The sequence below is a fragment of the Ranitomeya imitator genome, chromosome 2 (assembly GCF_032444005.1).
Source record: "Ranitomeya imitator isolate aRanImi1 chromosome 2, aRanImi1.pri, whole genome shotgun sequence".
Classification (NCBI taxonomy): domain Eukaryota; kingdom Metazoa; phylum Chordata; class Amphibia; order Anura; family Dendrobatidae; genus Ranitomeya; species Ranitomeya imitator.
The window spans coordinates 366,739,281-366,747,775 of record NC_091283.1 but is presented as its reverse complement, the minus strand read 5'-3'; positions in this window follow the sequence as shown (position 1 = coordinate 366,747,775).

The window sequence follows — 8,495 nt, the reverse complement described above, 5'->3', positions numbered from 1 at the left end:
CTCTTGGTGGCTAAACAGCTCATCTCTCCTCAGGGGGAAGCCCTTTCCCCCAACCAATTGGTTAGTGGTCACAACAGATGCCAGTCTCCTGGGTTGGGGAGCAGTGTTCTTCCATCACACAGCTCAGGGGCTCTGGTCCCCTCAGGAATCAGCCCTCCCCATCAATCTCTTAGAGATCCGAGCAGTTCGGCTAGCCTTGCGACATTTCCACCATCTTTTGGCGGGTCGCCCTGTCCGAATTCAATCGGACAACGCCACAGCTGTGGCCTATATAAATCACCAGGAGGGCACTTGCAGCAAGGCAGCTATGCAGGAAGTAAAACAGATTCTGTTCTGGGCAGAGAGAAATCACTCTGTGATTTCGGCAGTCCACATTCCGGGCGAAGAGAACTGGGCGGCAGATTTCCTAAGCCGTCAGGGTCTAGCTTCCGGGGAATGGTCTCTCCATCCCGAGGTTTTTCTGCAGATATGCCATCGTTGGGGGACGCCAGACGTAGATCTAATGGCGTCCAAGGGCAATGCCAAGGTACCCAGATTTGTCTCTCGGTACCGAGATCCTCATGCTATCGCGGTAGATGCGCTAGTACTGTCTTGGAACCAATTTCTCTTCCCTTATCTGTTCCCGCCTCTGGCTCTGCTCCCGAGAGTAATCAAGAAAATCAAGGCAGAGAGAGTACCGGCTATTCTGATCGCTCCAGATTGGCCTCGTCGGACCTGGTATGCAGACCTGGTGCAGCTTCTCGCCGGGGGTTCCATGGCGGCTCCCCGATCGGACAGATCTTCTTTCGCAAGGGCCGATCTACCACCAGAACTCAGGGGTCCTACGTTTGACGGCCTGGCCGTTGAATCTTGGGTTTTAACTCAGGCAGGGTTCTCCCAAGAGGTAGCAGATACTATGATCAGTGCACGTAAGACTGTTTCGGCCAGAATCTACCATCACACTTGGAAAGTTTTCCTTGCTTGGTGTAGAGAGCATGGGCTGCCCCCTCTGCGTTTTTCCGTCCCAAACATTCTAGCCTTTCTTCAAACAGGCCTGGACTCCGGGCTTGCGCCAAGTACTCTTAAACGGCAGATCTCGGCCTTATCTGTCTTCTTTCAGCGCAGGATTGCTACTAATCTTCAGGTCAAAACTTTTTTCCAGGGTGTCGCTCATAAGGTCCCTCCTTATAAGACTCCTTTGGATGCTTGGGACCTTAATTTGGTCTTAAGGGCTTTACAGGACGCTCCTTTTGAGCCTCTTCAGGATATTTCCTTGACTCTCCTTTCCTGGAAAGTTGTATTTTTAGTGGCCATAACCTCCATAAGGCGGGTATCAGAGCTGGCAGCCCTCTCCTGTCGTTCTCCCTTTCTTCGTTTTCATCAGGACAAGGTAGTGCTCAGACCAGCACCGTCTTTTTTGCCGAAGGTTGTTTCCTCATTCCACATCAATGAGGATATTGTTCTGCCCTCTTTTTGTCCTGCGCCTACGCACCGTGTAGAAAAAGCTCTCCATACATTGGATCTGGTGAGGGCACTGAGGAGGTACTTTTCCCGAACGGCTCCTTTTCGCCAGACAGATGCTCTGTTTGTCCTTCCGGAAGGTCGCAGGAAGAGTTGTGCGGCCTCAAAATTCACCCTAGCCAGGTGGATACGGGCAACCATTCAGGAGGCCTATCGTACCAAGGGCATGATGGTTCCGGCTGGAATCAAGGCTCATTCCACTACAGCAGTGGGGGCTTCCTGGGCGATTCGGCACCAGGCCTCAGCAGAACAGGTTTGCAGGGCTGCAACCTGGTCTAGTCTGCATACGTTTGTCAAACATTATAATGTCCACTCCCAGATCTCTGCGGATGCAAGTTTGGGTAGAAGGATTCTTCAAGCGGCGGTGGTGCACTTATAGAGAATCATTATCCGAATAATTACTACTGGTGAGTTAATTTCCCTCCCTGGGACTGCTTTAGGACATCCCACAGTCCTGTGTCCCCCAATGAGGCGAAGGAGAAATACAGTTAGGGCCAGAAATATTTGGACAGTGACACAATTTTCGCGAGTTGGGCTCTGCATGCCACCACATTGGATTTGAAATGAAACCTCTACAACAGAATTCAAGTGCAGATTGTAACGTTTAATTTGAAGGGTTGAACAAAAATATCTGATAGAAAATGTAGGAATTGTACACATTTCTTTACAAACACTCCACATTTTAGGAGGTCAAAAGTAATTGGACAAATAAACATAACCCAAACAAAATATTTTTATTTTCAATATTTTGTTGCAAATCCTTTGGAGGCAATCACTGCCTTAAGTCTGGAACCCATGGACATCACCAAACGCTGGGTTTCCTCCTTCTCAATGCTTTGCCAGGCCTTTACAGCCGCAGCCTTCAGGTCTTGCTTGTTTGTGGGTCTTTCCGTCTTAAGTCTGGATTTGAGCAAGTGAAATGCATGCTCAATTGGGTTTAGATCTGGAGATTGACTTGGCCATTGCAGAATGTTCCACTTTTTGGCACTCATGAACTCCTGGGTAGCTTTGGCTGTATGCTTGGGGTCATTGTCCATCTGTACTATGAAGCGCCGTCCAATCAACTTTGCAGCATTTGGCTGAATCTGGGCTGAAAGTATATCCCGGTACACTTCAGAATTCATCCGGCTACTCTTGTCTGCTCTTATGTCATCAACAAACACAAGTGACCCAGTGCCATTGAAAGCCATGCATGCCCATGCCATCACGTTGCCTCCACCATGTTTTACAGAGGATGTGGTATGCCTTGGATCATGTGCCGTTCCCTTTCTTCTCCAAACTTTTTTCTTCCCATCATTCTGGTACAGGTTGATCTTTGTCTCATCTGTCCATAGAATACTTTTCCAGAACTGAGCTGGCTTCTTGAGGTGTTTTTCTGCAAATTTAACTCTGGCCTGTCTATTTTTGGTATTGATGAATGGTTTGCATCTAGATGTGAACTGTTGTGAATTCTGTGGCTGAATTCACTCTTGTGGTCACAAGTGGTATTGCAGCCTCTGGGCTTCCTCCCTCAGGTGTTTTGGTGAGCTCGTTGGCTGCCTTGCTATTTAACTCCACCTGAGTCTGTCTTCCTTGCTCCTTGTCAATGTTCCAGTGTTGGATCTGAGCTACTGCATCTTTCCTGTGGCCTGCTGCTCTGCTAGATAAGTGTTACTTTGTTTTTGTTTCCGTTTTTTCTGTCCAGCTGTGCTATTCTCTTTTGCTGGAAGCTCTGAGACGCAAAGGGTGCACCGCCGTGCCGTTAGTTCGGCACGGTGGGTCTTTTTGCCCCCCTTTGCGTGGTTCTGCTTTAGGGTTTTTTGTAGACTGCATAGTTCTCTTTGCTATCCTCGCTCTGTCTAGAATATCGGGCCTCACTTTGCTGAATCTATTTCATTCCTACGTTTTGTCTTTTCATCTTGCTAACAGTCATTATATGTGGGGGGCTGCCTATTCCTTTGGGGTATTTCTCTGAGGCAAGTCAGGCTTGTATTTCTATCTTCAGGCTAGTCAGCTCCTCAGGCAGTGCCGAGTTGCATAGGTAGTGTTAGGCGCAATCCACTGCTGCTTTTAGTTGTGTGAGGATAGGTTCAGGTATTGCAGTCTGCAGAGATTCCACGTCTCAGAGCTTGTTCTATTGTTTTTGGGTTATTGCCATATCACTGTATGTGCGCTGATTACTGCACACTGTGTTGCCTGATAGCACAGCAGAACAGTACAAGGAGCCAAACCAATGATTCTCAATAGAGGGAAAAAAGAAGTCCTGACATCATTTTTTTTTCCTCAGCTCTGTCTTCAGTCTTTTTTTTCCCCTAGACATTAGAGTGCTTCAGGACACAGCTGTGGACATGGATATTCAGGCTCTGTGCTCCTCAATGGATAATCTCGTTATAAATGTACAAAAGATTCAAGATACAATTGATCAGAAATCTATGCTAGAACCAAGAATTCCTATTCCTGATTTGTTTTTTGGTGACAGAACTAAGTTCCTGAGCTTCAAAAATAATTGTAAGCTATTTCTGGCCTTGAAACCTCATTCTTCTGGTAATCCTATTCAACAGGTTTTGATTATTATTTCTTTTTTGCGCGGCGACCCACAGGACTGGGCGTTTTCTCTTGCACCAGGAGATTCTGCATTGAGTAATGTTGATGCGTTTTTCCAGGCGCTGGGATTGCTTTACGATGAGCCTAATTCAGTGGATCAGGCTGAGAAAAATTTGCTGGCTTTATGCCAGGGTCAGGATGATGTAGAAGTATATTGTCAGAAATTTAGGAAGTGGTCAGTGCTCACTCTGTGGAATGAATCTGCACTGGCGGCTTTGTTCAGAAAGGGTCTCTCTGAGGCTCTTAAGGATGTCATGGTGGGATTTCCTATGCCTGCTGGTTTGAATGAGTCTATGTCTTTGGCCATTCAGATCGGTCGTCGCTTGCGGGAGCGTAAATCTGTGCACCATCTGGCGGTATTGTCTGAGAGTAAACCTGAGCCTATGCAGTGCGACAGGACTATGACTAAAGTTGAACGGCAAGAACACAGACGTCTGAACAGGCTGTGTTTCTACTGTGGTGATTCCACTCATGCTATTTCTAATTGTCCTAAGCGCACTAGGCGGTTCGATAGCTCTGCCGTCATTGGTACTGTACAGTCCAAATTCCTTCTGTCCATTACCTTGATATGCTCTTTGTCATCGTATTCTGTCATGGCGTTTGTGGATTCAGGCGCTGCCCTGAATCTGATGGATTTGGATTATGCTAAACGTTGTGGATTTTTCTTGGAGCCTTTGCGGTGTCCTATTCCGTTGAGAGGAATTGATGCTACACCTTTGGCCAAGAATAAGCCTCAGTACTGGGCCCAGCTGACCATGTGCATGGCTCCTGCACATCAGGAAGTTATTCGCTTTCTGGTACTGCATAATCTGCATGATGTGGTCGTGTTGGGGTTGCCATGGCTACAAACCCATAATCCAGTATTAGATTGGAACTCTATGTCGGTAACCAGCTGGGGTTGTCAGGGAGTACATGGTGATATTCCATTTTTGTCTATTTCGTCATCCATTCCTTCTGACATCCCAGAGTTCTTGTCTGACTTTCAGGATGTATTTGAAGAGCCCAAGTCTGATGCCCTACCTCCGCATAGGAATTGTGATTGTGCTATCAATTTGATTCCTGGTAGTAAATTCCCTAAGGGTCGTTTATTTAATTTGTCCGTGCCTGAACACACCGCTATGCGCAGTTATGTGAAAGAATCCCTGGAGAAGGGACATATTCGCCCATCGTCATCACCATTGGGAGCAGGGTTCTTTTTTGTAGCCAAAAAGGATGGTTCGCTAAGACCGTGTATTGATTACCGCCTTCTTAATAAGATCACTGTTAAGTTTCAGTATCCCTTGCCATTGATATCTGACTTGTTTGCTCGGATTAAGAGGGCTAGTTGGTTTACTAAGATTGATCTTCGTGGTGCGTATAATCTGGTGAGAATCAGGCAGGGAGATGAATGGAAAACGGCATTTAATACGCCCGAGGGTCATTTTGAGTATCTGGTGATGCCGTTCGGACTTGCCAATGCTCCATCTGTTTTTCAGTCTTTTATGCATGACATTTTCCGTGAGTATCTGGATAAATTCCTGATTGTTTACTTGGATGACATTTTGATCTTCTCTGATGATTGGGAGTCTCATGTGAAGCAAGTCAGAATGGTTTTCCAGGTACTGCGTGCTAATTCCTTGTTCGTGAAGGGATCAAAGTGTCTCTTCGGTGTGCAGAAAGTTTCATTTTTGGGGTTCATCTTTTCCCCTTCTACTATCGAGATGGATCCGGTTAAGGTCCAGGCCATCCAGGATTGGACTCAGCCGACATCTCTGAAAAGTCTGCAGAAATTCCTGGGCTTTGCTAATTTTTATCGTCGCTTCATCTGTAATTTTTCTAGCATTGCCAGACCATTGACCGATTTGACCAAGAAGGGTGCTGATTTGGTTAATTGGTCTTCTGCTGCCGTGGAAGCTTTTCAGGAGTTGAAGCGTCGTTTTTGCTGTGCCCCTGTGTTGTGTCAACCAGATGTTTCTCTTCCGTTCCAGGTCGAGGTTGATGCTTCTGAGATTGGAGCAGGGGCGGTTTTGTCACAGAGAGGTTCTGGTTGCTCAGTGTTGAAACCATGTGCTTTCTTTTCCAGGAAATTTTCTGCTGCTGAGCGTAATTATGATGTGGGCAACCGAGAGTTGCTGGCCATGAAGTGGGCATTCGAGGAGTGGCGTCATTGGCTTGAGGGAGCTAAGCATCGCGTGGTGGTATTGACTGATCATAAGAATCTTACTTATCTCGAGTCTGCCAAGCGCTTGAATCCTAGACAGGCCCGTTGGTCGTTATTTTTTGCTCGTTTTGATTTTGTGATTTCGTACCTTCCGGGCTCTAAAAATGTGAAGGCGGATGCTCTGTCTAGGAGTTTTGTGCCCGACTCTCCGGGGTTATCTGAGCCGGCGAGTATCCTCAAGGAAGGAGTCATTGTGTCTGCCATCTCTCCTGATTTGCGGAGAGTGTTGCAGAAATTTCAGGCTAATAAACCTGATCGTTGTCCGGCCGAGAAACTGTTCGTCCCTGATAGGTGGACTAGTAAACTTATCTCTGAACTTCATTGTTCGGTGCTGGCTGGTCATCCAGGAATCTTTGGTACCAGAGAGTTAGTGGCTAGATCCTTCTGGTGGCCATCTCTGTCACGGGATGTGCGTGCTTTTGTGCAGTCCTGTGGGATTTGTGCTAGGGCTAAGCCCTGCTGTTCACGTGCCAGTGGGTTGCTTTTGCCCTTGCCGGTCCCGAAGAGGCCTTGGACACATATTTCGATGGATTTCATTTCTGACCTTCCCGTTTCTCAAAAGATGTCGGTCATTTGGGTGGTCTGTGATCGCTTTTCTAAAATGGTCCATCTGGTGCCCTTGGTTAAATTGCCTTCCTCCTCTGATTTGGTGCCTTTGTTCTTCCAGCATGTGGTTCGTTTGCATGGCATTCCTGAGAATATTGTTTCTGACAGAGGTTCCCAGTTTGTCTCGAGGTTCTGGCGAGCCTTTTGTGGTAGGATGGGCATTGACCTCGGTTGGTTCGTTCGGTCTGGCCATTAGTCCTCGGCCTTCCATCCTCAGACTAATGGCCAGACCGAACGAACCAATCAGACCTTGGAAACATATCTGAGATGTTTTGTTTCTGCTGACCAGGATGATTGGGTGTCATTTTTGCCGTTGGCTGAGTTCGCCCTTAATAATCGGGCCAGCTCGGCTACCTTGGTCTCTCCATTTTTCTGCAATTCTGGGTTCCATCCTCGTTTCTCTTCAGGACAGGTTGAGTCTTCGGACTGTCCTGGTGTGGATTCTGTGGTGGACAGGTTGCAGCAGATCTGGACTCAGGTAGTGGACAATTTGACCTTGTCCCAGGAGAAGGCTCAGCTTTTCGCTAATCGTAGACGCCGTGTGGGTCCCCGACTTCGTGTTGGGGATCTGGTTTGGTTATCTTCTCGTCATATTCCTATGAAGGTTTCCTCTCCTAAATTTAAACCTCGTTTTATTGGTCCGTATAGGATTTCTGAGATTCTCAATCCGGTGTCTTTTCGTCTGACCCTCCCAGACTCCTTTTCCATACATAATGTATTCCATAGGTCGTTGTTGAGAAGATACGTGGCACCTGTGGTTCCATCTGTGGAGCCTCCTGCCCCTGTTTTGGTGGAGGGGTAATTGGAGTATATTGTGGAGAAAATTTTGGATTCTCGTGTCTCTAGACGGAAACTCCAGTATCTGGTCAAATGGAAGGGTTATGCTCAGGAGGATAATTCCTGGGTTTTTGCCTCTGATGTCCATGCCCCAGATCTTGTTCATGCCTTTCATGTGGCTCATCCTGGTCGGCCTGGGGGTTCTGGTGAGGGTTCAGTGACCCCTCCTCAAGGGGGGGGTACTGTTGTGAATTCTGTGGCTGAATTCACTCCTGTGGTCACAAGTGGTATTGCAGCCTCTGGGCTTCCTCCCTCAGGTGTTTTGGTGAGCTCGTTGGCTGCCTTGCTATTTAACTCCACCTGAGTCTGTCTTCCTTGCTCCTTGTCAATGTTCCAGTGTTGGATCTGAGCTACTGCATCTTTCCTGTGGCCTGCTGCTCTGCTAGATAAGTGTTACTTTGTTTTTGTTTCCGTTTTTTCTGTCCAGCTGTGCTATTCTCTTTTGCTGGAAGCTCTGAGACGCAAAGGGTGCACCGCCGTGCCGTTAGTTCGGCACGGTGGGTCTTTTTGCCCCCCTTTGCGTGGTTCTGCTTTAGGGTTTTTTGTAGACTGCATAGTTCTCTTTGCTATCCTCGCTCTGTCTAGAATATCGGGCCTCACTTTGCTGAATCTATTTCATTCCTACGTTTTGTCTTTTCATCTTGCTAACAGTCATTATATGTGGGGGGCTGCCTATTCCTTTGGGGTATTTCTCTGAGGCAAGTCAGGCTTGTATTTCTATCTTCAGGCTAGTCAGCTCCTCAGGCAGTGCCGAGTTGCATAGGTAGTG